This window comes from Triturus cristatus, chromosome 4_2, assembly GCF_964204655.1.
Source record: "Triturus cristatus chromosome 4_2, aTriCri1.1, whole genome shotgun sequence".
Taxonomy (NCBI): Eukaryota; Metazoa; Chordata; class Amphibia; order Caudata; family Salamandridae; genus Triturus; species Triturus cristatus.
The window spans coordinates 904,996,195-905,024,018 of NC_140586.1; the positions used below are offsets into that span (position 1 = coordinate 904,996,195).

Consider the following 27,824-nt stretch of genomic DNA (forward strand, 5'->3'; position numbering starts at 1 on the left):
AAGTATGGACGCCCATGTCGACGAGACAGTCTGTAGGTGCCCCTCCTGTCAGGTGACAAGTGGCCCCGAAAGACTCGCGCCCATCCACACCGAAGAGCACGGGAAGAATCCATGGGAGAAGCTGACCGTGAACTTTGGGAGCTTCCTGGATGGCAGAGTCACTCTGGCTCTGATCGACAGCTACTCAAAGTACCCAATCGTGGAAGTTTTCAACTCAACGGCTTTCTCACACATCGGCCAAGTGCTGGAAAAGATATTCGCCATGTTCGGATGCCTGGAAGAACTCTGAAGTGACAACGGACCCCCGTTCCAAAGGCACGAGTTCCAGGAGTTCATGCAACGCCATGGCATCCAGCACAGGCGCATCACCCTGCAATGGCTTCAAGACAACAGCGAAATCGACCGATTTATGAGGACAATCAACAAAGCCCTACGCATCATCGTGGCTGTGCATGCCGATCGAGAACAGCACCTACAGAAATTCCTGCGGGAATACCGGAGCACCCCTGAAAGCTACACGCGTTAGGAACCATCTGCGCTAATGTTCAATGGGTCCCGCCGCGACGGCCTCCCTGTCGTCCCAGGGTGGACACTCCCTCCCTTTGATGAAGAAGGCGCCCTCCAGAGGAGGAAATAACGGAACATCACAGCCAGCCAAACTAGAAATGCCTTGTCTCGTCAGCTGCAATTAGGGGACACCGTCATCATGAGAGACCGGATGCCTGGTGGAAAGTTTCAAACCCGCTATGAACATGGGTACTGGACTGTGACCGACGTGAAAGGAACCATGGTGACAGTCGACAAGGAAGGAGAATTTGTAACCCGCAACATCTCATGGTTCAAACAGGTGGTCAACCCCGAACACTGTACTGGAGCTACCAGCGATCCTGGAGAGCTGAGGGCTACCCAAGCGGAGCCGGGAGTGGCAGAGGACTACAATCCAGAGCCTGCCTCCCCACCAAAGACCCCAGAAGCGACCCAAAGGTCCCCAGAGACATCACCCCAGCCCAGAAAATCAGCCACGGAACCCAGGTCCAGTCGTGGCCAGCACAGGTATGCTCTGAGGAGCAACCCCAGCCGAGCACTCACCTGAAGGACTTTGCCTGCCAAATGAGCTATGAAACACTTAGGATCCAGTCAAGGACTGAGTTGGGATGGGATGTGGTGAGTTATCGTACTAGCTCCGCCGGAAATGTCCAGCCCCCGGGATCGCACCGGAAGGCAGAGCTCATAAATAAAGGGGGGCGTGACCGCATTAGGCAGTTGCAATACAAACTGAGTGTGAGTGTCTATTTATTTCTGTGGTGCGTCTGCATAGCGTGCCAGACCTCACGCGGCCCTGGGCCTGACCTGTTACACTTCCAGCAGCTTCTCTGCCACCCACTCTCATGCGATTCTTTCTCGGAAATGTCCAGCAGTGGGATTTGGTTGGTATACAACCCGGAAGTGCTAAAATTACATGCATGTGACATAAAGCCACGCTTTTGCTGGCACGCTGTTAGTTTATTGTTTGCTTTTTTCACTGGAAGCCCAAAACTGCATTGTTTGTATTCCTCAATAAAACCAAATGAAAATGACTAGAAATCTTTGGCTTTACTTCCCATTTGTAGACGTATTATTTATTGCGACGCAGTAACTATTCATGTGTGCACCGTAAAAAGGAAAAAGGATTGAAGAGCTGTTCCTGCGATAAAAATATGCTGCATTTGTATGTTTGTTTTGTTGTTTTTTTGGGTAGTGGGAGGGGGGGGGTTGGGGTTCTTAGTAGGTAGATGGGATATAAACGTTTTCGTATCAAAGCAATATGTGCCACACTCCCTGGTGAACATTTCATCAGACGTATCTCCATTGTATATTTTTATATTTTATTTTATTTGATTTAGTTCTCTACTGAGAACAACAAATAATTCGATAAGACATTAAAGTTACATTCATAATTAGTAATATTTGTAAACACTTATCTTAATACAATACGTATCTCCATTGTATATGGGTGAAGGCATATGGGTTACAAAATATTATGGAAACATTTCCATTTTCTTCTGAAATTGGTAATTTATGTTCTTTACATAACCAATTGAGCATGCCTCATTATTTCTCATGATTAATTGTAAAATTCAGTTTCAATTTCTAAAAGCCTATTTGCTACAAACTCTATAAACCATTAGGGGCTGCTCCTTTAGGGTTACCATAAGGGCCCGGAAGAGTCACTACTCGGCGCTTAGTTGATTTTTCTCAAAGCTGGTTCGGATAACATGGAGACAGGACCTTAAATACACCGGCATCACACCCAATGAGGAGGAAAAAAGAAAAGACTTTTCATCGACAGTGGTGATAGGATTCACTTTACCTGACAGCACGCCCGCTGATTTAGTGTGTAAAAAATTAAATACTTTAAATGACAAGGGAGGGCTGGTCCAGTATCAAAACCAAAGGGGGGATACTGTTCCTATAGCATGGTGCATATAGTCACCATTGCATCAAGGTGCAAAAAGTCACCTATTGATTAAAAAGGAAAATTGAAGGAAGAAAAGGAAAGGGAGAGAAATCCTAGGTAAGAGGGACCCACCAGTGAAGTGAAAGGACACATGTAGTCCTCTGTTGCCCTCACACACCCCGAAGGGTGTCATGCTTCATCATCGGGCGTTTGCTCCTCGTGGGGCCGGCGCTGCAATTCCCCACGGGTCCCCCGAAGGGTCTCTTTGTCGGAGATCTTTTAGGACTGCCGGATGGTGCATGCGGGTGTGTGGGGTGGGGGTCTAATGAGGGTCAAGGTAGTGCGTGCATAGTGATGAGTCGGTGTATAAAGGGTAAACGTGCAGCAATTGTTAAGATTGTATACCCTTTACAGACTAGACTACTGTGTAAAATCTTGCCCCTGCAGCGCATTATGCCAGGGCTGGTCCAGTGACAGTTATGTATGGCCAGTTCCATTTTGCTCTTATGTCACCAATAATGTCACTGGCATTCTGTGTGGCATCTGATTACATTCTTGGAAAAGCTTTGCCATCCCATCACTTTCACTGCGCTAATTCTACGTGACATCATCAATAATCAAAGAGTTTCCGACAAATCGGACACCTTAACATAGTAAACACGCTGGGGCAGATTTACAAGGCCCTTGCGCCACTTTTGCGTCATTTTTAACATTGGAAAAGTGACGCAAAAGTGGCGCAAGGGCCTTGTAAATCTGCTCCACAGTTTCCACACTGGGCCCATACAAGGAGTTCATTAAATGATGGATTGCTTGATAGGTGTAGACTAGAATGTAAACGGTTATCGGCCCCATGTCGACACCCCTATTGCCGGACACCTCTCCTCAGCAACGCCGCAGCCTGCCCTACTGCACCCCCTTTTCACTGAACTTTGACCCTGACGAAACACGTGTTGGCTGGGCATATCTATCTTCAATAAATACAAGAACAAGAGTCACCCGGAGTGTTCTGAAATCATTGCACTTGTTGGATTTACTGTGATTAGTACTGTATTAGATGTATTGTGATGCTTAATTGGGCAGTACTAGTTCTGCATTTTGTCTTTATGTGTGCACAGGCCTATACATTATGAAATAAGGTATGTTGACGTCAAACCATTTTTTCGAGCACCACTAGAACTTTCGCGCTCTTGAATTCTTTTTCTAAGAAGCTGTTCTTGCTTTACAGGCCATCCCTGCCTAACACAATCATTCTACATCGTTTTAAGGCTTCTTTTTCACCAAGTAAGTCGGATTGCACGCTTACAAAACACTTTACTCCTTCGTTTTCAATCAAATTATACATGCCCCGCTGACTGGCCCCTGACATCCTTCTCTGTTCTTTTTCTTTATTTGTGTGTTTCAGAAATATTGTGATAACAACTTTATTTGATTCATGCTGCGAAATCGGCTGATTTCGCCCAAATAGGTAAGCAAGGTGCAATTAGAAAACAGCAAACCTACAACAATGAATCTAGAGCATTTCTTCAGCTCCTACACAGATAGATTTGTCCCTAAACTTTTTCATTATTGTCTTTTAGTGATTGTTCCTGAAAAGAACCCCCTCCTTTCAATTCTACGGGGTTCGAAACGCGTCGACCTTCCATGTTTATTCGGTCTTGTATTTGACCTTGCATGTTGCTTTTGGTCTTGTATAGGTTGTGTAACAAGTGTAACCAACACAAAGTTATAATCCCACACTGTTACTTTTGGTTTTTCTTTAATTGATCAATCATTGCCTTTTGTCTCTCAAAAAAATAGACAAGACCTTGATGTTATATGTTCTGTGTCTTATGTCGTCCATGTAAGTGATTGGTTTGTTCTTGATGTTGTCTAGCATTTATGCATTCTTGTTGAGTCATTCATGGCTCTTTTAGTTTATTTATTTATTGATGTGGGTCTTGTGGTTTATTGTGTCAATATGTTTAAATTCATGAGAAATTCAAAAATTAATTAATTCTCTGAAAAATGTTCTTGAATTGAATTCGAATAGGCAGTCATGATTTCACTCTTTGGTGCCTTGATCATTCAGGTGGTAAAATTGGTATCAGCATTGGGGATTTCGTTGTTGTTTTTTGATTCAACGCTCAGCCTTGCTGACTAGAGCCAGACCCGGTGTTGTTTCACACATGTTACTAAAAATGTCAGCTAAATCCTGCTGTTGTTGAAGACTGGCTGCCCCAGGAGGCCTGTAACAGACTTCACCGGTCAACGCATGTCCTTTGTGGTCTTTAATGAAACTCCTAGTAGTTCAATACCCTCCACCTCATCAATATCCATTGAGGTGATATCCCATGTGTCTTTAAAGATAATCCCAACACCACCTCCTCTGCCTCTCAATCGAGGCTTATGAAATGCTTTGTATCCCGGCGTGTGCTAAACACAAATGTCAATTACATACATCACATGTGAAGTGTCTTTTGTGAAGCTCAAGGTATTTATTGTGATTGAGTGCTTTGCCAATGCTTTATACATTGCCTCTTTGATAAGCCTGACTGCACAGTGCCAAGCTACCCAAGGGTGAGCGCAAGTTGTACAGTGAGTGTAATCACCCGCCCCTGATGGGAGTGGTTGATTCTGCCTGGCTGGGGTATTGCCTCAGCCAACCAGAAGGTGCCAGTCAGAACACCCACCTTGTGGCATATGTGACATGAAGTAACTTTCTTTAAGGCATTTATGTTAGTCCCTGTTTCATTTCCTCTCCCTCTCCCTATTCCAGGTATAATCCCACCATAACCCGAGTGGACTCCTTGCATTTGTATGGCATAATTTGATCTACCTCAGGTACCTGAACTGGAGAGCCCTTCATTTCTAAATTTTGAGCCAATTGGGCTATCACAAACCTTTTTTCAATCCTTTTCATTTTGCTTCTAGATTCTCACTGCGATACTTAGCATACTGTAGAATCTCATCTGCTGATCTGCTCTGCCAACAGATGACACCTTGCATGATTTGATTACTAATGTCTGGTCTCAGCCTATACACAAAATAAGCAAGAAATCCTCCCATGTTTTCGCCAATAGAATCATTCCTCCCAAAATGCTCTCTCTTCACCTGCCTTAACCTTTCAAAGTACGCATTCACTGATTCCTTAGGTTGCTGTGAAGTTCAAAATATTATTGACCAATTCGATTTTTTTGGTTTTCTTTAAATGTCTTATTACTTCCTCCTATTTGGTCTTGATTATAGGTGAAGGGGCATTAGTCCCTTGCACCCATGGCGGTTCTTGCGTGGACCAATCCCCAGCTGTCTTAAATTCTGCCCACAAATCTTTTGGGACCACTACTTCAAACCGCACATCCCAACCCTCCTACAAAACATTTGATAGATAATCCCATTCTGCTCCATCTGGATTTGTCGAGATTCTCTCTCAGGGCCTGATTTATTTCTTGTTAGAAGCATTACTCCCTGACAACAGTGACAGATATCCCGTCCGCCAAAATATTAATCGCATAGGACATAACGGGATTTGTATTTTGGTGGACGGGACACCCATCACCATTGTGATGGAGTAACTTGTCCGCAAAGATCTAAATCAGGCCCTACGTTTTGGAAGTGAATTTTTAAAATAAAAAAAGATCTGATCGAGACCACGGAACACGCACAACTTCACATGGGGAAAACTCCTTTATCTGTTCACCCATAGGAGTGTCTTCTCCCTCTTTCCCCTTCAGCTTCGTCTGAACTTTCCTGTTTCTTTGACCATAATTCTCTAAGTTTCTCTGTATCACTCCGTTCTCCAATCTTCTCAATTTACTCCTTTACATGCGTTCTCAATCCTCCGTTCGCAGCTCTTTTCCATTCGCATCCATTCTGGCATTTCTTCACAGCTTCTTTCATTGCGTTATATCAACACTGCATTCATTCGCCACCTTTTCCATTTTAGCACATATCTCTCCCGCCAATCCCGCTGCCTCTTTGCATAAATACAGCATCTCATTTTCCTCACAATGTCCCAGTAATCCATTCCCACATTTCCCTTCACCAGCTTTTAGAATTGTGACTTTAACTGAGACAAATGAATTATCTGGGTGGACATCCCTTTACTGGGAGAAGCAATCGACACATCTGTACTATTTGATTGTCTTGGACTTACTTTACTGATTATAATTGCCCCTCGGTAATGAACTATAACCATCCTTCCTGCACTTGGGGCTGCATCTTGTGGTGTATTAGGAACAGGTTTCAATTACAGAAGCTGGTAACATGCCAGGTATGGGTAAGGTGCTTATTGCAACTGTTACAGGGGTCTGTGTTGAAAACAGGATGGATATCTCAGCTTAGCTTGGGGGCTCAGGAGGGTCCATCGAGGACCCCACAAACACTCTATTTTCGGGCATTACAGGTGCGGTGGCACTCAGCACTTCCAAAGTAGTGGCATTGTACGGGGGATCTAACATTAAGCACTTTTTCTATCAGGGCATTTTCTTCCTCACTTTCATTATCTGCTTTTTGCTCAGGTTTTCTTTAACCTTTTCTTTCTCTTCCTTCTCCAATAGAGGATATGTCCCCACCATTTCAATAACTTCCACTCTACACTTTCTCCCTCTTCTTCATTTTTCCATGAGTGAGCCCTACTTTTAATTTTAAATTCAAAGTTCTTCCTCCTTTTCTCGTTTGCCATCTGCTCCCAAAGATCAAAGCCTCAAAATGAGTAAGTCCAGGTTGTGGCTTTAATTTGCACATCTTTCTTTTCAAGCTTTCTATTCATGGAATGTGGAAGGTTCCAGTCAGAAGAAATCATAATTCCCCATCTCTAGCTGCATATTCATGCCACTGTTGATGCCTGATACGCATATGTGACCCTTTCTTCTCTGCCATTTCCATAACAGGGGAACCTTCTGGAGGGAACTTTTCTTCTTTATTTACATCGCTTTCTCTTTTTCACAAGGGACTTCCCATTTTAATTTTATTCGCAAGTGGCCCTAGTTCAAGCATCTCACTTTTTCCACACTGACAGTCTCTGTAACTCATCCACCAATCCCAGTGCGTCTCTGTCAAAGGTCACCCTATCACAATGCAGCTTCACTGCTCATCAGACAATCACAGTGTGACACAGCAATAATGCAACACTCCAATTGCACCAATCATGGCACACCACAGCAATGATGCAACACCTTAATCACTGCAAAGTCTCCCAACTTTGGGGCATATCAACAAGGGCTTTATCTCTGCTTTTTTGGCTTTAAAAGCCAAAAAAGGAGAGATAAAAATAGCGCCCTATCAACAACAGGGTGCTAACATGCAAATTTGCATGTTAGCACCCTTTTACTCTACGCTTCCCCTTGCATCTCTGATGAGATGCAAAGGGGGCAATCCAGAGTAAAATAATAGGAGAAATGTCGCTAAGCGACATTTCCCCTATTATCAAGAATGTCGCTAACCCTGTTAGAGACAAAAAAAGCAGCGCTAACCGCGGTTAACGCTGCTTTTTTACGTCTGGTATTTTTCAGACTTAGCCACGATATCCTATGGAAGGAGGATATCATGGCTAAGTTTGCCTGTCCCTATCAACAAGGTAACGTGAGATTATCGCTGGGTTTCCAGCGATAATCTCACGTTAGCCTGTTAGCGTGAGGATTTTTATCACTATTGAGATAAGCGTTGCTAATAGCACGCTATCTCAGCGATAAAAATTCACGCTAGCCGGCGATAATTATCCTAACGCTAAGTGCGCTTAGAGATAATTATCGCCGGTTGTTGTTGATATGCCCCATAATTCCTTTGCCTACACCTATTACACAAAGTTTTCTAAGAAAAAATATTTTCTACTCACCCACTCACTAACTTCGACCGGCAAAAGTCACAACTCAGCGTCTTCACACCTTCAGCACTCAGGAGGAGATCACTATCGAGCTCTGTTAACACACCCAGACAAGTAAATTATATTTCTAACTTGGTGTGACTGATAGCGCTTCGGAGTACACCTCTCCTAACAGGCAAGATAAATAATTCAACTTCTAACTTGAGGTACCGCTCGTCTAAAATGAAAAAAACATCATCAAAAGCGCAAAAATTATAACTCCAATAAGACCAAAAATATACGCTATCCTATTTTTAGCCTCAATTATTTCCCATAGCATTCCTCTCTCAATATACTTACTACAACTCCCAACATGCAATACGATCTTACTTCATGTAATCCAAATTGATACTCACGTCGTAGTTCTTCTGTCAGCCACCTCTCGTCTCTCTTGATCCAGGATCGGGTTGGAGGGGCTAATTTAAATCTTAAGGCAAACTATGTGGACCAAGAAGGTACCATACCCGGCTCTACATCCAATTAATATGGAGACAAAGGTCAGCTCAGATCGGTACCATCCTCTGCAACAAAGATCCGTTGGTGCGTCAAACTCTAATAAGATGCCTAGCTAAAGCCTTACAAATTCAGTGAAGCAATTTAAATTAGGGAGCGGTGTAGTCCCTGTAGCTCAGACTTTGGTGTTCACCGATTGGAACTGGCAGTTTAGAGTGAAATTGGACCCACATAACACTCCTTAAACATTCTCAAAGTTAGGACTCCTAATTTTACTTCTTCTAAACTGAGAAAAATCCTAATTTTAAGGCTTTCGGTATTCACAGAAAGCATTTAGGAGTCCTAAAGTTAGGACTTCTAACTTCTGTGAATACCAAAGTGAGTAAGTGTCTTCTGTGAATACCAAAATGAGTAAGTGTCTTCTGTGAATACCAAAATGAGTAAGTGCCTTCTGTGAATACCAAAACGGTAGTAAGTTTAGGATTTTTTCTTAAGTTAGTTCTGTGAATCGGGCCCAAAATATGTTATCAGAAAATTAGCAGCCTAGCACGAATCATGCGTAAAGGTCTCAGTACAGTTCAGTACAAAATCCGGTATAGATTCACCTTCAAGAATGGAAGACGTGTCTCTCAGACAATGGTGAGAGAAGTGCACACTCTTAGATAGTACCTAAGACAATGGGGTTCATACATTTGATGGGAAAACATAATTCATGAAGTTTTCAACAAATAGGAAACAGTCTAAAGGAAACATTTCTACAGAGAATACATTTGGTGATTTTCCCACCACAAATACTCATGGTTCGATCGTTCCCTCAGTCTTGGTTACACAGTTCAACTCAAACAATGTTAACAGAACCAGCACGCGCAAGATTTGTCCATTCATTCAGGAAGCATTTTCTGGGAACTTGCTCTGATGACTTGTACGAAACTAGCAAAGTTTATTTTAGAAACGGAATCAACAAAAACATCATGTGAAATAGGATGACGTTTAAACAAGATGGAAGACGATGTAAATACGGTTCAATATTGAAAGAGGTTCCAGGAGTTCCCCTGGGCTTTCCAAATCAACCTCCAGGGACTCCAGCCCACCAGGGAAATGCCTGGTGGGCTGCCCAGCCCTGGTGACGTCACACGCATGGCCTTCATTGCACATTGATGTTGCCTATCGAAGGGGTGAGGGTCCCACTTACAGAAGATAAAATAGTGCACACAGGTTTCAAATTAGAAGCAGCCTGTGGTGGTGTGGCTGCATACAGGGTCGGGCATAAAGGGGCTATTTGGTGAATGACGTCACAGGACAGCTGACTGGTGTGGCTGCATACAGGGCCGGGCTTATAGGGGCTATCCGGTGAATTCCGTAACAGGACAGCTGACTGGTGTGGCTGAAAACAGGTCCGGGCTTAAAGGCGCCGTCTGCTGAATGACGTCACAGGACAGCTGACTGATGTGGCTGTATAGAGGGCCGGGCTTAAAGGGGCCATCCGGTGTATGCCATCACAGGACAGCTGACTGGCGTGGCTGAAAACAGGGCAAGGCTAAAAGGGACCATCCGATGAATGACCTCATAGGTCAGCTGACTGGTGTGGCTGCATACAGGGTCGGGCATAAAGGGGCTATTTGGTGAATGACGTCACAGGACAGCTGACTGGTGTGGCTGCATACAGGGCCGGGCTTATAGGGGCTATCCGGTGAATTCCGTAACAGGACAGCTGACTGGTGTGGCTGAAAACAGGTCCGGGCTTAAAGGGGCCGTCTGCTGAATGACGTCACAGGACAGCTGACTGATGTGGCTGTATAGAGGGCCGGGCTTAAAGGGGCCATCCGGTGTATGCCATCACAGGACAGCTGACTGGCGTGGCTGAAAACAGGGCAAGGCTAAAAGGGACCATCCGATGAATGACGTCACAGGACAGCTGACTGGTGTGGCTGCATACAGGGTCATGATAAAAGGGGCCATCCGGTGAATGACGTCACAGGAAAGCTGACTGGTGTGGCTGCATACAGGGCTGTGGGGCCATCTGGTAAATGACGTCACAGGACAGCTGACTGATGTGGCTGAAAACAGGGCCGGGCTTAAAGGGGCCATCCGGTGAATGACGTCACTGGACAGCTGACTGGTGAGGCACCATACAGGGCCATGCTTAAATGGGCCATCCGGTGAATGACGTCACAGGACAGCTTCCTGGGGTGGCTGCATACAGGGCCGTGCTAAAAGGGGCCATCCAGTGAATTATGTCACAAGACAGCTGACTTCATCAAACAAAGGAACATTCTAGAACGCCTATTGGTGATTGTTAGGGAGGCGGGACTGAGCTGTTTTTCTCTTCACTGGATGGTGCTCGAAACACCCAATGGGAACAGCTCCCTTTTTGATTGAAGGATACAGCGACAGCTGTGAGCGTCCAGTGTTAAAGGTGGTGGCTTGCTGTCCCTGAATTAATTAATTAATTAATTAATTTAATGCATTTTTTTTATAGCGCGGACTTTACCCGAAGGCGTTAGAGCGCTGTACAATAGAACCAGATACGTTACATGAGAGAAATGTTACAAAATAGAACGTTACAAAAATAAACAGGAGACTAGAAGAGGTAGTGTAAAACCATAGAAGGCAATAATACAAGATCAAACACAGCAAGCAAGGGTGGGGAATGTAAAAGAAAATATTACAAATTTACAATGATGAACGGACTTCGCAGAGGGGTCTGAGAATGAAGGTATTAGTTCTGACAGTGTCTTTGGAAGAGAAGAGATTTGAGGTCAGCTTTGAAGATCCGGATAGAGGTGGTGGCAAGGAGCAATGGCAGAAGCGAGTTCCAGATTCTCACCGCATTACCTGAGAACGATTGAGGCATCGATCTTTCCCTTTTGAAGGAGAGGGGCTCAAGCAGAAACTTTTCCGCATTCCGAGAAGGTCTCGAGCCTCCAGACATTTTCAGTTTATACGCCAGGTAACGAGGTGGGGAAGTGTGCAAGGCTTTGTGGGTGATGCAGGCAGTTTTGTAAATAGATCTTGCCTCGATGGGAAGCCATCGAAGAGAAGACAGGATAGAAGTGATTTGATCTCTTTGTTTGGACCCTAAAATAAAGCGAAGTGCTGAATGGAGGATGGATTTGAGGGGAGAGAGGTGAGATTTGGGTAGGCCAGTCAGAAGAGAATTGCAGTAATCCAGTCTAGGATAGTCATAATAGGAGCTTTATAAATAGACAGACAGACAATAAGCAAGAAGAGCAGAGAGGAGAAAACAAGAAACAGAAGGAGAGAAAATAAGTAGAAAGTAAGTGACTCATGGATGTGGGAGAGAAAAGGATAATATGGTGTAATGACGGCAATATGTTCGGCACTAGGACCGGCCTGAGTGGGGAGACCAGGGCGGGCGAAAGGGAGGAGCCGAGGGCTAGTAAGGCAGTTAGCCATTAGCCCTGTATGAGGAAGGAGCTAATAAAAGAAGCTGACCAACTAGACGCTGTGTCCGTGTCTTTAGTATCTACAAGAATACTACAACTGGCGACGAAAGAGCTTCCACGTGTGCGTGAAGCGAGGAACAGCGCGACGACAGAAGTGCCCACCGGGAGTCCACCCCGGCGGCAACAAAGCAGGAGCTCGCCCCACGTGTGGAGGCTGGAGCGCGAGACGGAACGAGCCTACCGGGAGCCCACCCCGGCGGCGACTGACCGAGAACTGCTCACCCTGCGTGTGGGGTTGGAGCGCGAGACGGAACGAGCCTACCGGGAGCCCACCCCGGCGGCGACTGACCGAGAACCACAGGTGATATTGAAAGAGCCGACCGGGAGCCCACCCCGGCGGCAACAGTGAACAGTGCCCAGAAATAAAGAAAATAACCCTACCAGGCATGGTAGCGGTGTCCAGAAGTGGAGCCCCGGTGAGTGATATTGAGTAAAATCAAGCGTGAACGAGCGCGGGTCTCCGGCCATCTGAAAAGCCAAAATCTCGCTGTACACGAGATTCTCGCGGCGGCCATCTTGAAATCAGGCACGAGACTTGCCCGATCCCTTGTTAAGAACCACCGGCGGCCATCTTTAAGTCAGGCGGATGAATCAAAATGCAAACAAACACTGGTAAATGAAACGAAAGCAACAAACAAGCATTAGCAAATACAATAGAAGCAACAAACAAGCATTGATACATGCAATAGAAGATACAAACAAGCATTGGTAAAGACAAACAGAAGTACCAAACAAGCATTAGTAAATGCAACAGAAGCAACAAACATTGGTAAATGCAACAGAAATAACAAACAAGCACGGGTGAGTGCAACAAAACAAACAAACAAGCATTGACAAAGGCAATGGAAGTAACAAACAAGCATTGGTAAATACAACAGAAGTAACAAACAAGCACTGGCGAGTGCAACGAAACCAAGAAACAAGCACTAGCGAGTGTAAAGGATAACAAACGAAGTTCAATCAGCAATAACAGTTGAACAATGCCCGACCCAGCTCCCGCAAGTATGTTTGGAGCCTCATTCCTGCGCCGCCCCGAGCCACTCGTTCTTGAATCAGGTGGGGGCATGGGCCCGCGATGGCAAGAATGGATAGAAGATTTCGAGGACTTCATGAAAGCGTCCAAAGTGACGGACCTTGATGAACAACTGTTTGCCCTCAAGAACTTGATTGGCAAGGAAGTGGGCCGAATTATAAAAGAACTGCCCGCTGAGTCATCTGGTACCTATGACAAAGTTCGCGAAGCACTAAATGGCAAGTTCCTACACAAAAGGAACGTGGACTACGAGCGGTACACATTCAATCTGGCCGCGCAAGAGAAAGGTGAACAAATGGAGACGTTCGTCACACGTCTGAGACGACTGGCAAGATATTGTGACTTTGACAAGTTTTCAACTGAAGACGCCCTTCGGCTGAGGGTCATAGAAGGCTGCCTCTCTGAACCACTGAGACGCAAATTGCTCAAGAGAAGCTACTCGCTGGAAGAGGTAGTAGAAATGACGAGAATAGATGAACAAGCCGATGAACATGCAAAGAAAATAGAAGCCGGGAAAGGTGAAAGACGGGAACAAGCATTCAGGATACAGTCTCGGCAAATGCATGGAAGATCACCACCACAAATGCGATCCAAGAAACATCACCACCAGTCAAACAAAGGACACAAAGGCAGAACTCACACCAGGGAACGATCGGAGAGACAACTCAAATGCTACCGATGCGGATACGACTTCCCACATGCCGACGCGTGCCCGGCACTGGGGCAACAATGCCGAAAGTGTGGCAGAGACAACCATTTTGAAAGCATGTCATCATCAGAATTGGTACCCACCCCACAAAGTTCGTGCTAGACAGTGGGGCCTCACTAAATTACTTGCCCGTGACAGAATACCAACGAATGAAGTCACCTCCCAAGCTGGATAACGCACATGTACGAGTATACACGTGGATGTCCAAAAAGCCACTAACGTGTCTTGGGAAATTTGCAACAGAACTGTCGTACCAAGATCGCACAATATCAGCCTATATCCATGTCATCGAGGGGCCTGAGGCCGACTGCCTCCTGAGCCTGGCCACTGCAGAAAGACTGAAACTGGTTGACATCCTATACCGAGTAGCTGACAAACCAACTATCATCCAAAAATTCCCCAAGCTATTTCAAGGCTTGGGAAAGATGAAAGGCTGCCAAATAAGACTACACATAAACGAACAAGTCACACCGGTAGCACAGCATCACCGGAAAATACCGTTCCACCTGCAAGAAGCGGTGGAGAAGGAGCTGCAGGATCTACTGGAAGCAGAGATCATAGAAAGAACAGAGGGACCAACGCCATGGGTCTCCCCGGTAGTGGTAGTCCCGAAGAAAGGGGAGACTAACAGAGTACGACTATGTGTGGATATGAGAGCGCCTAACATGGCGATAGAAAGAGAGAGACACCCAGGCCCTCACATCAGCGACATGATCACGTCCCTTAACGGAGCCAAGACATTTTCAAAACTAGACCTCAACAAAGGGTACCACCAGCTAGAACTGCATGAAAGGTCAAGATATATCACGACATTCTCGACACACCTCGGACTATTCAGGTACAAAAGACTGAGCTTCGGAGTATCATCAGCAGCGGAAATATTCCAAGAGGCAATCAGGAGAACGATACATCACATTCCACATGTCCTAAACTACAGTGATGACATCCTCGTATATGGCGCAACGACTCAAGAACACGACAAAGCGCTAGATCAGGTCTGCCATGCACTCATGGACGCCAATCTCACACTCAACAGAGACAAGTGTGAATTCCACAAACCAACGCTGAAGTTCTTCGGCCACATATTCTCCGGAAGTGGCATGAAACCAGACCCAGAAAAGGTAGCAGCATTAAACGACGCACCGAGCCCGGAGGACGTGGGAGACGTACGATCGTTCCTAGGCATGGCCAGCTACTGCTCCAGGTACATACCTGACTACGCCACGCTAAGCTACCCGCTGAGGATGCTCACCAAGCAAGGGCAACATTTCCAATGGTCCACCCAATGCGAAGGGGCGTTCCGAGAAATCAAAAGAACGGTCGAGTCGGCCAAAAACTTGGCATACTTCAATCCAAAAAAGAAAACAGAAATAACAGTGGACGCCAGCCCCGTAGGACTAGGAGCCATCCTAGCACAATATGAGAGAGAAGAAGATCAGCGACACATAGTGGCATATGCCAGCAGAAGTTTAACAGACACGGAGAGAGCATATTCACAGCCAGAGAAAGAAAGCCTGGCTGTCGTCTGGGCCTGTGAACATTTTCATATTTTCATATTTGGGAAACACTTTACACTAGTGACTGACCATCAAGCACTGACCACGATTTTTGGTAACCCACGAGCAAAAATGCCACCAAGAATAGAGCGATGGGGCCTCCGACTCCAGGAATACACCTACACCATCATCCACAAACCTGGAAAAGCTGCAAACCCAGCAGACTACATGTCCCGGCACCCCATCAGATCAAACGGATCAGAACAATCAATTGCGGATGAATACATCCACTTCGTAGTAGACCAAGCGAGACCTCCTGCCGTTCCACTGGAAGCCATTTGTGAAGCGACACAAACAGATGACACCTTACAAGAGGTGAAACGTCGGATTCAAACAAACAGCTGGAGACACACGCAAGACAATGAACAAAACGACCGAGAAATGGCGGCATTCAAACATGTCCACGACGAACTGTCAATAGCAACAAACGGCCTTGTGTTAAGAGACACCAGAATAGTGATACCACGACAACTGAGACAAGGAGTCATCAACTTAGCGCATGAAGGGCACCGGGGCATCGTAGCAACAAAAAGAGCACTCCGTGAGAGAGTCTGGTTTCCGACACTAGACATGATGGTAGAGACAACTCTGAACGACTGCCCGCAGTGTCAACTGGTGAGCCGTTCGGACCCCCCTGCACCGCTACAAATGTCTCCACTACCGGAGGGTGTCTGGCAACACACTGCCATTGATTTCTTTGGGCCCATAAAATCAGGCCAATATGTCCTAGTCATCATGGACGAGTACTCCAGATTCCCCATCGCGCAACTGTGCTCGTCAACGAAAGCATCGAGTACCATACCCATACTGGAGGAAATCTTTGCCGCATGGGGCATTCCCCTCGTGGTGAAGTCAGATAACGGGCCTCCATTCAACAGCCACGACTTTGCTGATTTTGCTCAACACCTTAACTTCAAGCACCGCAAGATTACACCATTGTGGCCGCAGGCCAACGGAATGGTTGAACGCTTCATGGCTACAATAAAGAAAGCCATTCAGCAAGCAGAACTCACCGGAAAGAGCGTTCAGACGGCACTCAACGAGGTACTGCGAGCATACCGAAACACGCCTCACTCCACCACAGGCAAATGTCCGGCCACTCTCATGCTGGGACGCCCAGTGCGCACCAGGCTACCGATGATGACGACGGCAGCGGACGAACAGCTTTCCGACTCTGACCATGAGGAGATGGCAGCCAGAGACAAGATAAAGAAAGAGAAGATGAAGGACTATGCAGATGGACGGCGACGTGCCACGCCCCCTCAAATACAAGAAGGAGACTGGGTGCTGGCCCGACAAGAACAACACCGGAAGACGGACAGCAAATACCATGAAGTTCCGCTGAAGGTGATACAACAAAAAGGAACCATGATTACTGCAGAGACTGAGGGAAAAAGACTCACCAGGAACGTGACGTACTTTAAGAAGTGCGGACCCACAATTAAGGAACTACTGACTGACCCAAAAATAGAGAAGAGAGAACCAGAAACACTGCCGCACCATAGTCAGGCATTGATGGAAATGGCCGACGAGAGCGAGAGTGACAACCCTGAACACCAAGCACGCCCCAGACGGATCATCAGAAAACCGTCTCGTCTCATTGAGGAACTTTGAAGAGACAGCTGCTGTGCTGGTCATATTATGTTTTTTTATTTACAGAGGGGGGAGATGTAATGACGGCAATATGTTCGGCACTAGGACCGGCCTGAGTGGGGAGACCAGGGCGGGCGAAAGGGAGGAGCCGAGGGCTAGTAAGGCAGTTAGCCATTAGCCCTGTATGAGGAAGGAGCTAATAAAAGAAGCTGACCAACTAGACGCTGTGTCCGTGTCTTTAGTATCTACAAGAATACTACATATGGGGGAAAGAAAGTAAAAGCAGTAAGAGACAAAGAACAAGTGAGTAAGAAAGATGCCTGGGAAGAGAAGCAAGTGACAGAGAGGGAGAAAAGGAGAGAGACGGTTCACTGGGGCGCCTCATTTTAGTGCACCGATAAAGCACCGCGTGCTGTAGTCTATTAACATTGATCCAAGCTCCCTGGCCTGAGCAGTTAAGACCGCTTCCTCCAATCGGGGGTCGATGGCTCTCGAGCAGGCTGCGGTGGCTGAGTCGATAGACTGCGCCGTACGTGCCCACGTGAGCGCGTCTGTGGTCCAGCACTGCAAAGAGCCGGCCGTAGAGAACTGCTGGCCCAGCATGCATTGCGCCGGCTGCCCAGGCAATTCTTTCGCGTGTTTTCATTAAGCGTTTCGTGTTATTAAACACGAATCCCGCACCTGCTAAGCACTGACATCGCGCCGTGCCAGCCTCAGCACATCGGTGTGGTGATGATAATGTGCCAAGGCTGTACATTTTCACGTTTCCGAGGTGTCAAACATAGAGATGTGTGGTTTTCTCCAAGTTTTACACAGTGACAACTGACAGAGGAAACGATGGCTGTGTGTGTCAATGATAGCGCACTAGTGACCTTGATTCGGCAGCAAACTAGGGGGGTGCGAAATTCATGTGATTTTCTTTTGCATAATTACACAATATGTTGGCAAAATTAAGTGGAATCACACACAAATATGGAATATGCAAATATGTATTACCTAGCGCTGTGTTTTAGCGTGAACTGCATCCTTGCTTCAGTTTTTCAGGCAAGGACACATTGTGCTCCCAAAAAATAGCACAAAAAAGCAAAAGCGCAAGCGACAACAGTCGCTCGCACTCTCTGTTCACTGTGGACGGCACGTTTGCGGTACATTTTCAGCAAATGGCGCATTTAAACTCAGCGTGGCATAGAAGCATAATTTCAGGAATTCTACGTAATAAGCGTTACACCGAATTCCTGAAATGACATGCGCTACAATGTGTCATTAAAATGTTGCCCAGGCCGAGTGCAAACATGAATCAGGATTCCACCGGCACTAGAAGGAGGCGCTATGTGCACTATGCTTCCATCCGCGCTGCAACTGATTCATTTGAAAGGTTTCCTTGTTCCTTAGCAAGAGTGGTGTCTCCCATACTCGCAAACAGCACGTGAGGTGTTCTGGCGTGGTATCAAAACAGAATGGATGGGTGGGTTGTGTGATTGGATGGATGGATGGATGGATTTCTGAGGTAATTTCATGTTTGCAGTGGCTCCCCATCCCTCTCTTCTACTGTACCTATACTGCTGAAGTATTTATGCTCCTGAAGTACCATATCTCCGCATGCCCCGTCACTGGTCCAAGCCACAAGGGCTGTGGGAAACGGTAGGAGGCTAATGTCCTGGCATAGCAAAACAATCTAGTCCCACACTGGCTGTTCCTTAACTAGTGTAAGAGATAGTCAGGATTCTGACATGGGCAGACCGTCTCATGATAATGGATAGCTGACCATACAAGGTTTCTGCACTGCCAGGTTCAGATACATTCAGGTCAACATAACATACTCCACAGAGCTCATCGGACCCCAAGTAAACTCCATAGAATTATTTCTGGAGCCAGCACTTGATTACAACCAATGTTATGTTACATAAGCAAGGATTAAACACATGCTATGGGATTTCCCCTAGGTGGGCAGATTGCGGAAGAGTGTTACAGACACTTTAGCAGGAACCGACATGAGTAATCTCGAGGGTTCTACCTAGGGTTTTTCAGCCATGTGAAGAACTACAGGGCGGAACTCACATTTTAAAGTCTCTTCTGAGACAGTGCATGCGCTTTCAATTGTAACAATCTGTTATTTGTTAAAGAAACAATCTAAAAAGAAGCCACCTCTGAACCCTGAAATTAACCCTACCTCTCGTCACCTCTACCCTCACTGACCCTAAATTCACCCTTGCCTCCCTTTACGTCTACCCACCCCAAACACTAAAAACACCCTTACCTTCCGTTACCTCTACCCATTCACCCGAACCCTAAAATCAACCTTCTCCCCCTTTACCTTTACCCAACCCAAACCTTAAAATCACCATTACATGCCTTTACCTCCACCAACCCATGAACTTCACAATCACTCTTACCTACTTTTACCTCAACTTTTCTGAAGCCTAAAATCACTGTTACCGCCCTTTACGTCTACCCATCCCTGAACCCTAAAATAATCCTTACCTCCATTTACTTCTACCCACCGCTGAACCCTGAAATCACCCTTACTACCTTCTACCTCTACTCATGCTAAGCCTTAAATCACAGTTGCCTCCCTTTTCATTTACTCATCCCTAAAATCACCCTTACCTCCCTTTACCTCTACCCACCCCTGAACCCTAAATCAACCTAACCTCTCTTTACCTCTACCCACTCCAGAACACTAAATTCACCCTTACCTGTCATGGCCTGTCGCTGTCACAGCCCACCTGCGCTACTCCATGAATCTGCCAAGTGCAATTGCACTCTCTGGGTATCACACAGAGTGCCCAGAATCCATGGCCATGTCTTTATCGATGCCTCTGAGCCAATAATATGCCAGGTTGATGTCTCACTCTCAACCCCCTGAGACCAAAACATATCTCAGCCCCCAAGACTTGTCATGTTATGTTTCGTGTTGTACTATTTGAAATACCAAATTCGTGCTTGCCCTCTCAGTTTGATGTTGCATTTGATGTACACACCATGAAACCGCTTTCAAAGGGTTTCACCGAAATCTTGTGAGATCTCAGCAGCCATCTTGGGTACAGTTATTATTTAAACCATAGCAAACACAAGGAGATGATGGACGGATCGCTGAAACTTTTCAGACACTCACCCCCAATCACAGATCTGGGTTGCATCGATCATCGTTCTTTAGCTCACTTTGACACCCCAATTCAGACCTTCCCATATGCAAATCAATCTTGACTCTGTGCCTCATGGGAACAGTCCAGACCGAACTGCCAAGTTAGGCCTTCCCTGGACCGGAAACAAGCATCCTGGCTGATGAGGGGTGTTACTCCGAAACCGGTCCCAGGATGCTTGTTTTTGGTCCAGGGAAGACCTGGCTTGGCAGTTCGGGCTGGACTGTTCCCATGAGGCACAGGGTCAGGACTAATTTGCATATGGCTGGGTCTGAACTGGGGTGGCGAAGTGAGCTAAAGAACGATGATGGATTTAACCCAGATCAGTGACTGGGGTTGAGGGTCTAAAAAGTTTCAGCGCTCCATCCATCATCTCTTTGTGTTTACGCTGCATTATATAAACCATGCCCAAGCCTAACACCGTGCTTTGCCTTGAGACACCCAATTAAAGAGGAACTCCATAGGTTTGCGGTTACCTCCTGGAACCAATGGCGGTCCCCCCGAAGCCATCGAACCACGGTTCATGAATCCGGTTACTGAAAAGAGAAGAAAAGACAAGGGTGATTAGTCAAGTAACAAATGACCAAAAGGGACATTTTTGAAATACTAAGCGTTTGGCTATGCATCGCGAATTAGCACTTGAGTAAAGGCAACACAACAAGTTAAAGCCTGCTCATATGTAAGGGAAAAGGAAAATACATTTGAACTACATTTTAAAAATGGTCAGACTCTCTAGAAGCCAGAGTCACGTTGCAAGAGATTACACCAGTGTTGTTCCAGCCAGTGTGAGGGAACACAGTTGAAGACTTTGTGTTTTAAGACTGCAATAACAAATCTAAAAATACATAACGGTACAAGTATTTAGCAGGCAAGCATGAACGAATATTGTTTGAATAATGTTTTTAAAATAATCCCATGTACATTGTAGAAATCCAAGAAATATATAAACATGGAATCAGACCAAACCTCAGAGGGTCTTCAAGGAAGATTCAAGTCCAGGCAAACCCTAAAGGCGCCCGAGCTGATCGCAGGTAGAGTTCTTACCCAAGTAACATTAGGAACATAAGGAAGAGTTGCTAGGCTCTAGATTAGAGTTCAAATGACTTATGAGATTTTATTCCATTTAAGGTAAACAGATACTACATGAGGGATACACACAACACTTCCTGAAACAAGACCCTCTTTCCTAGTCCAAACCCATCTCCTTGCTGTGCACCACGACACTAGTAAGAGAGGTTGGTGTTAAAGGAGTAGGGTTGATAACATCTCTGTGAAGCCACGATGCAGGCCCTCCAAGATGAGCGGCTGCGTCATCAGATCTGACATGACCTCCCTAAAATCATTAAAAAAAAAATAACATAAAAATGATGTTTTAAAATAAATGCTTACCTATGTGGTGAAGTACTGAGAAGGAAAGGTACAAATACTTACCTGTGTGGTTCTTCCCTAAGCGGTGAAGGCTGCATGGTAAAGGTTGTCTCCCCAGGAAAGATGCATCGCTGCCCTGTACTTAAACACTCTGCTGCCTTTACCCTAGCACTCAATGTTTTGGGCACTGTTGGTTATTTTATGCTCTTCGATATGTTTGGTGGGCACTGTAATCTCATCAACGCTTTGTTTTCCACCCTCCACCATGCTCTATACTTTAGGTCTTGCCTGAAGCAGCACATGTGTTTTCTTTTATGGGATTTGTTTCTCATTACATCTGTGCTTAGAGCCCTCCCATTGCTTGCCATTGGCTGGCTTCATTGTCACTCTCATTGCCTTGCTTCTCTTAGGTCAGCAAGACCTATTGGCTTTGCTAATGCTTGTTGATTGTATCACAGTGATTGGAAAGAAGGGCTAGCACAATGAAATGGAAGGCTTCTGACCCCCTGCATTGGCTACGTGGATCAAAGGAACTGCACACGGCACAGACGCAGAGAGACCAGCACTTCACAGGAAGGAATCGAGGGAGCTCAGAAAACACCCCATAGCGAGACAATGGGATGAACTGGTGCACGCCCTGAAGAGTGAACCTAGAAAGGACACCAACCCCCCTGAGTTCCTGAGAGGTCACACTTACTCTATCAGGGTTGAATCCGAAGGTAGCATTGATGTTGTCAGACACTGCGGCCACATTAGCTCCATCTGTTTTTTTGGGTCAGTCTCAAGACCTTCCCTTCCTCTAGGAGCACATCCGCCCGCACCCCAATTCCACATAGGTCTTTTGGAAGTAGCCCTGCCTGGTCACCGAAGTACTTGTGTATAATGTATTGGGCTGGTGAGCCTTGTTATAATGTTAAATAACTACTGATTTTAGCGAGAGAAGTCATTGGGAGTGGAGAGAGACCCTACAGCTGCGGTGGGACTTCTGTAGGATTCTTTCATTGTGTAAGACATGCCTCTGATCACTTGTAATTTTGATTCTATATTTCTTATCCTTGCCCGTTTCTCCCAAGTACACTGAGCGCAGATTTGCATAAAACTCTTGGAAGTAAACCCAAGGGCGCTTTGTGTGCACAGTGTCAGGTGCAGGCGGGGCTCTGTGCTGGCGCACACCTTCCACGCATGGATTTATGGGAAATGAAGCATCTCTTGATTTCTCTGACCACAGTTTTATCTGCTCTCTACAGAAGAGAACGTAATTTGCACTGATAAGTGTTGACTCACCAGGAACCCGAAGAACAGATTTACTTAGACTTTATGTCATTGTTGCATCACTTTTGTGACGCAGCCCAATGCAAAATCGTTTTTGGCATTTACTAAGCCATGCAAAGTCGATTTGCATGGCTTTCCATTGTTTAGTAAATACATACAGTGTATAGCATCAACTTGTCTTACTTTGAGTCGGGTAGGCGATAAATATTTAAAGCACGGCGGTTCCCATGCATCCACCCATGTTTTTTGACACAACCCAGATTTACAAACTCTTGCAAATCTGGCTTTGCACCCGAATGATGCGTCTACCTGACAGAGATTTATGGAGGAGAAATATTGTTTTCTCCTTGTTACTTCCTCTTTCTATGCATGCTACAGCACATGTGTAAAGAGGAACATGTCTCTAAGGATTGTTTTGGTGCAAGAAGGTAAGCCTTCCTGCACAAAACAATCCTTCTCATTACGTAGTTGCCCTTCATTGGCACTAGGCAGCACGCAGTGCACAAGCGCTGGGAGAGAGCTGAAGAGCCCCAGATCTTAGATGATATGGCTGATTTCTGTTCTTTTGCTTTTACGCAACGCAGCGCAGAAAGTTATCTTGCTGCGTTACGTGAAAGAAAAGTAAATGTAATGTAACGTGATGCAATATAAAGGGCATTTTATAGCGCTCTGCGCCTCCGGTGATAAATGACTGGAAGATATAACCACTAATCCTACTTAAAAAGCCATGTTTTCAGTTTCTTCCGAAACTGGGAGGTAGCTGAAGTGCTCTGTAACTTCAAAGGGAGTTTGTTCCACAGGGAAGGTCCTAAGAATGAAAAGAACCAGCCTCCCGTTCTGGACCGCCGAATCCTTGGGATTTTGGCCCAGAAAGAGGTTGGCTGAGCGCAGACGCCTGGGTGGAGCATAAAGCAAATCCTCGCTCTGAGCTGCACAGCTCCAGGCTGATGGCGCATCCTGTGTACCAGAAGCAAGGTCTGGAAAAGGATCCTCTTGCTAATGGGAAGCCAGTGCGGCTCCCTAAGATAAGGGGATTCCTGAGTTCTCAGAGCCAGGCCTAGAACAGTGTGGGCTGCTGTAACATACTAATCAAGTAATCAGGCAGGCCCAAATACAGAGCATTGCCGTAGCCAACTCTAGATGTTATTACGGCCTGTAATACCAGTGTCCAATCAAATAAAGAAAGAAAATGCAGAAACTTCCTGAGCACAAGTAAGGGACCGACACAGGCCCCGACCACTGCATTAACCTGAGACAGAAAACAGAGCTCACTATCAAACTGAGGGGCATATTATCAAGGACGGCGTTAAAAATTATCTCCGGTTTAGCGGCAGAAAACTGCCACTAAAGCAGCGATAATGGGCTTGATAATATGCTCTATGGAATTCCCATAGAAGCCCATGTTCTGGTGTGAACCTGGGCTTCTATGGGAATTCTCCAGAGCATGTTATCAAGGCCATTATCGCCGGTTTAGCGGCAGTTTTGTGCCGCTAAGCCGGAGATCATTTTTAACGCCGTCCTTGATAATATGCCCTATAATGCCTAGATTGTTTTACAGACCTATGTGGCATAGAGGAGGACTGCCAGGGCTCGTCTGCTCCTACACCAAAAAATAGTAGTTCTATCTTTCCAGTGTTACATGTAAGCTGGTGGTGACTCAGCCATTGTAAAACTACGGTCAGACAGATTTCTGATTTTTTCAGCAGGGAAAACTTCATCCCTACCCCAGAAAAAAAGTAAGTGGTGTCATCAGCATAAGAGATTGTTTTTATTTCAAGGCCTCTTGCCAAGAATGCAAGAGGAGTGAGGTATATATATTGAATAAAGTAGGGGTCAATGCTGAATCGTCTGGTATTCCCACTTGCAGGTACAAAGCGTCCCTCTCGTGCTCAAACCAGACAGACCTTCTGTTACAATCATCCCTTTAGAAAGGCCTGGATGAAAAGTGTGCTGTTTAAGCCTTTGCAGCCAGTGCTAGGACACATCTCGATGTCAGGAAAGAAAGCTAACTGTCAATTTGGTACCCCTGATTATTTATCAGACTTCTTTAGTGAAGAGTGGCACCTTGCTTTGGAAGAGGATGATCTCTTTTCTGAGATTATCTTCAGCCGGATGTTTGGTCTTAGAGCTCATTAGATCAGTGAAGTGAAACGCTTCCTAAACTCAGAAAGAATTAGAATAATTGTTCCTTGGGTCTCATTTAAACATAGGTATATTCAATACCTGCCAACCTTTTGTAATTCAAATTTATGATCAAGAAATGAACTGCAACAAGGCTATCCTGAATGCAAATCAATTGCATTTTCCTTGGTGAGAATGGATGGAGGTGACAACGACAGTGTTCAAAAGTGAAGGTGCAGAAATATTTTCAATATGTAGGCTTTCCTGTTTCCCGTTTCTATTTTTGGTAAATTCTGGTGAGTTTTTTCAGATTTTTCAATACCTTAAAAAACAGTGGTTACACATTTTCGCACTGTTAAAAACAACAGAAACAGTGTTTTTCGGGTGTTTATGGAATTTTAAATCTAATTTTAAATATTGCTTGCCTTCTGCACTGATAGTGCATGTGAATTGATAGCGAGTGCACAGGGTATATGAGGTCCAAATATATTTTTACTGCACCAGAATAGACAACAAAGTCAATAGCATTCTTCATTATCTCTGAAGATTGTAAGGATGCTTTCAGCATACCATCCAGCAAGTGGCAAGGATCTCTTACAGGGAAGCACTTCAGCTCAGGTATCGATTTTGACAGGCCATCATACAACTTTCTTATATACATAGCTGAATTACTGTAAATGCAAACACTATCCCTCTAATCTTTATTGAACTTGGTAGGAACTTTTTTCAGCAGCATTGCATGTGACACTGCGTTCCATGTTTACCATACATCTGGTTTCATGTTTTCACCACTATCTCAGATGCTTGGTGACAATATTCTTTTCAGATATACCTGTCACTACATCTTGCATTGAATGTCTAAAGCCTGTGGTGTTTGGTAATTCACTTACAATCAATACTGACTTACTAGAAATGGGGGCTGATGTATCAAAGGATTTCACCTATTCTCTGTCTGTGGGTAAATGTGATGATACATATTAGGAAAGATTCTTTTGAAACCAGCCATTTTACCTATCAGTGAAATCAAATGTAGCCAAAATATCACATATGATTTTGATATTTTCTGATTCACTACAGTTTATAAAATAACTAACTAAGACCTAAAACATGCATCTAAACACTGCATCTTTAGACCAAAGACCGCAAAACTGAAAAAAGCAGAAGGAAGAAGCGACAATGTTTTAGTGAAATAACTAAACAACAAAACTCAAGCAGAGTAATGTTAGCCCAGTCTTTCTTGATGCTACCTTGTTTAACAAAGTTACATTGTATTTGCCCCTTCAGGAAGAAATAAAAAAGACTCTTTCACTGATATTTTCCTTTTGTTGAATGGCACTTAGTTTGTGGTTGTAAATGTGTTTTTTCAGTGTTTATATGTTTACACCGGTGATGGCTATTTTCCTTTTGGTGGGGTTTTATCAGTTATTATAGGTTTAAACCTAAAATCAGATAGCCTACCAATATGATACACATATGTACAACAGGAGAGTCGATACAAAATCCAAGACAATGTGTATATTGGCCCTTGGTCACACAAATTAAAAATGTGTTTTAATAACCTATATGTCGATGTTTAGACCTGTTTAGGTAATCATAGGGGTCTCATCAGGTCAAACGAGTACTATTTGTAAAGTCAACCTCTTGCTTGTAATTAATACATGTGTCTTTCAAGGATGGAGTTTGTGTGCGCCTTGAGAGAACATTACTCTGTCCAAAATCTCCAAGGACAAATGTTCAGAGCCAAAATCATCTTCACAGCGAACTCAAATATAAACAAATAAAACTAGTTAGAATACAATTATAGCAATGTCTTTTTATTCTTGTCCCAACATAATGCAGGCAAAATAAAATCTCGACAACATTTTTGCCTCTTCCAAATATGACCAATAAGTAACGAGCACGGTTGCAAACTTTTGTATTAAGTTATGGATCAGTGTCATGGTTAGGGGATCACTGAAGGGCCCTTGAAACAGAAACTATAAACAGAAAATTCATCATCGCCAAGACAGCGTCGCGGCTTTCGACACGGTGTCGCATACCATCTTGATAGACCGACTAGCCGCGGCAGGAATAACGGGCAAGGTACTGAGCTGGCTAAAGAGTTTTTTGACAAACAGACGACAAGTTGTTACCTTGGGCCAATTTAGATCAGCAGAAATCCCACTGAATTCAGGTGTGCCACAGGGCTCGTGTTTGAGTCCGACACTTTTCAATGTATATATGGCTCCCCTGATTGCCCTCATATCATCCTTCGGCATAGCTACCATCGCATATGCAGATGATACACAACTCATCCTAGTGATGGAGGGTGAATCCAGCCAAGCAGAAGCCAGACTCCAGAACTGTTTGAAGGCTACTTTCCACTGGATGAGCACAAATCATCTTAAATGCAATTCAGGGAAAACTGAGATCCTACCTGTTGGAAAAAACAACTCCTTCAATCCAACTCTATGGTGGCCAGAAGACGCCACCGTCCCTCCCAATACAGCAAATGCAGTCCGTAATTTGGGAATAAAATTTGACCCTTCTCTGAGCTTTAAACAACAAGCAAATGCCGTGGCAGGGATCTGCTTCGGCATAATAAAGGGACTTAGGAAATTTTTCGATCTGATCCCTTTTGCAGCAAGGAAGACGGTGGCGGTTGCCCTTATCACGTCCCGCATTGACTACTGTAATAGTATATATGCGGGAACAAATAGGACAGTATGCCATAAACTGCAAATTGTACAACATGCAGCGGCCAGATTAGTGTTGGGCTGGAAAAGAAGGACCTCAGCTTCAACAGCTCTGAACATACTGCATTGGCTGCCAATACACAAAAGGGTGTTGTTTA

At 45.1% G+C, this 27,824-nt stretch overlaps 1 long non-coding RNA gene across 2 annotated transcripts in view; it reads right to left on the bottom strand.

Annotated features, from left to right (window-relative positions):
- The window catches only part of LOC146835386 (uncharacterized), a 105,315-nt gene that overhangs the window by 14,258 nt on the left and 63,233 nt on the right, over positions 1 to 27,824 (bottom strand). The window contains exons 2-3 of one of the 2 annotated variants that reach the window (XR_014960432.1): positions 20,707 to 20,766; positions 8,250 to 8,331 (exon numbers count right to left, since the gene is read on the bottom strand). This is a non-coding gene — a long non-coding RNA (uncharacterized LOC146835386). The remainder of the gene's footprint in view (positions 1 to 8,249; positions 8,332 to 20,706; positions 20,767 to 27,824) is intronic. The other variant, XR_014960433.1, reaches the window with a different exon arrangement.